Source organism: Oryzias melastigma, linkage group LG13, assembly GCF_002922805.2.
Source record: "Oryzias melastigma strain HK-1 linkage group LG13, ASM292280v2, whole genome shotgun sequence".
NCBI lineage: Eukaryota > Metazoa > Chordata > Actinopteri > Beloniformes > Adrianichthyidae > Oryzias > Oryzias melastigma.
In genome coordinates, this window is record NC_050524.1 from 3,147,421 (window position 1) to 3,150,441 (window position 3,021).

The 3,021-nt window shown below is 40.5% G+C and overlaps 1 pseudogene; it reads left to right on the plus strand.

Moving 5' to 3' along the window:
* The window catches only part of LOC112149747, an 8,274-nt pseudogene extending 7,121 nt beyond the window's left edge, over nt 1–1,153 (plus strand).
* The last annotated feature ends 1,868 nt before the right edge of the window (nt 1,154–3,021 follow it).

A 3,021-nucleotide genomic window follows, 5' to 3' on the forward strand; every position in this document is an offset into this window, starting at 1 on the left:
CTCAGATTTAATCCATTAAATCAAAAACCTAAAACTCTTTGGTTTTGTCTTTAAAGGACACAATCATTTTTCCCATGCTGCACTCTGTTCTCAAAGAAGATAAGCAGTGGTCAACCCCCTGGTCCTTCAACCCCCAACACTTTCTGGACCAGAATGGAAACTTCAAGAAGAACCCTGCGTTTGTGCCGTTTTCTGCAGGTAAGATTCCTGCAGAACCTCCGTATCTTTGCTCCAGTAACACTCCTGTCTGCTTGCAGGGAAACGAGCCTGTGTTGGAGAACCTCTGGCTCGGATGGAGCTCTTTGTCTTCATCGTGTCTCTCCTGCAGAACTTCACCTTTTCTTCTCCCAGGCGTCCCGACAGCATCAACCTGGTTCCAGAATACAGCAGCTTTGCTAACCTGCCTCGCAGGTATGAGCTCATCGCCACTCCACGCTGAAGGAAGGGGTCCACCAGGAGCTTTAAGAGTTTGATTACTCACAAAATCAACAGTCTTCACTTCTTAAAAAAAAAGTTTATTTTAAATATTAACTTTTTTTAAATAACTTTAAATTGGAGGTCTCTGACACTAAGTTTTGCCCATTTCATACACAGAAATTTACCTTTTTGACATATTTAAGTGGAATTTCTATAAACAAACAGATTATCTTTTGCTGAATTCTGTTGAACAGTCAAAATAGAACCTCTATATCAGAGGCCTCCTGCTGGTTTTCAAGAAATCCCGCCTTATCTTCTGCTAATCACCTGGATCAGGTGTGTTTGGCCAATAAGGAGCTTCAATATCAGGTTGGTTTGGAAAACGTGTGGGACACGGCCCCTCACGGCCTTGAGTTTGACACCCCTTCTCTATATCCTTTGTGCAATAAGATCCTTTTTTTCTGTGTGAATGAGTCAAACCTCGTGTGGTCAGAACCAAAAACCAAACCAGCCTAAGGAAACATCTGAATGTCTCCAAGTCCCGAAGTACCTGATGAATTCTGGGACAAAAAATATGTTCAAATGTGTGAAATTAAACATGTTATACGTGTTGTATGTATTTTGATCCATTCTTGTTGTTTGTATTACATAATCAATTGCTTTCCAGCAGTCCAAAATGTATAAGAATTGATGCTTTTTCCATATTAAAAATGTAATAATAAAATATCTAAAGATCTGTGATTTTAACTTCATTTCTTTTTTCTTGATGGAATTCAATTCAACTTTCAATTTTATTTATATAGCCCAAAATCACAAAGGAAATCTGCCTCATTGGGCTTCAAATGGATGGACGACTCGTGACATCACAGGCCGGCTGGTGCTATGTAGGATGGAAACATTGGAAAAACTGAAATGAATCTGACAGAGCTTTGGTACGTTTCTATGAAGTTGGATGAGAGACATTGCTAAGGTTCATAATGTTATCATATATCTGTAAAATAAATAAAAATCTAATAGACTTCACTGGAAACTGTTGTATTCTGGTCACGTTAGGAGAAATTGGTGGGTAGCAGCAGCTTTTCCATTAAAGTCGTTACCAACATTGGTCCCTCGTCGTAAGTGTGTGTTTGTGTGCGCGCACGTGGTGGTGGGGGCATTAAACTTGAGTAACATCTTAACAACACTTTAGTCTTTTTTCTGGCTGGAGGAGTGATGACCTGCTGTCAGCAGCAGGAGTGCCAGGTAGAGCAAACATAGTTCCCATGAAAATAACATTTTCTATATTTTTTGATGATTATCTGTGAAATTTAACAGCTTCAGTTCCATTTTTTTAAATACTGTTAAAAGTAATATTGTAGCTTTTTGTAACAACATTACACACATTTCTTTAAAGATAAATAATCAAATCTAATTATCTGACAAGCAACAATAAGGTACCCAGAAGTCAAATATAATGATATGTGAAATATTTTAATTCATTCCAAATAAAAGTCCCCCCAAAACACATATAGTACTCCTCTGAGTGTTCCTCATAAAGCATGTGTAGAAAAAATGGAACAAGAAAGTTGGGAATAGTTAGAATTTGAAGGTGTGTTTGAGCTATGTGGGTAAAAATGCATTTTTCTAAATTTTTTCAGACTTCTAGGCATTTGAGAAAGGCTAGTCCTCAGAACTGATGGGGAAAAAAAAGGTCCTTAGAAAACATGAAAACCAGTTGGTGTGCAAATGTTGGTGTGTGTGTGTGTGGGGGGGGGGGTATTCATCTTTGAGCCGCTTGCTCCATCCAGGTCACAGAGGTGCTGGAGCCTAACCTGGGTACTGATAGGTGAAGGCAGGATACACTTAGAGAGGTCACCAGTCTGTTGCAGGGCCTCAATCACACACATCTACACTGATGTTCACACCCAGGGGCAATTTAGAGTAAACAATTAACCTATAAAGAATGTTTTTTTTTTTTTTTTGAGGGTAGTAGAAAACCGGAGACCCAGAAGAAAACCCACGCGTGCACGGGGAGAACATGCAAACTCCACACAGAAAGGTCCCTAGGAGGTGATTTGGTTTGAAGTCCCCCAGCTGGGACTTGAACCGGGGCTCTAACCGGGCGCTAACCACTGCTCCACTGTGCAGTCCTGTGTAATATTTGATTTGTAATAATACAACACATTTCGAGCCTAACTGTGCGTACTTGTAATCATGTGTAAAATGTACACACTCACACCTCGACAATATAATCAGAGCCGGCCCATGGCTGAGATGACCTCAGTTTAACACACCACTTATTTTATGTAAAAATGTTAAACAAAGGTAACAATTAAAAGCATGAATAAAATAACTCAAAAGTTTGACATAATCAAAATCACGTTTCTCCTATATGGCACCATGCAGCCCTGATTACTGCAACTTTAAACTTCAAATCAGAAACATCTCCTGTTGTGACGAAGAGGCAGAAGCATATGGATCCATGTGAAACGAGGTTTAATGGAGGAAACGGGCTGAGAGAGAGCCTGCTCAAAATACAGGTAGAGGTCAGGACACAGAGGCCATACAGGGAGTCGGGCAGGGAGCCGGGGAGGGAGTCGGGGAGGGAGTCGGGGAGGGAGTCGG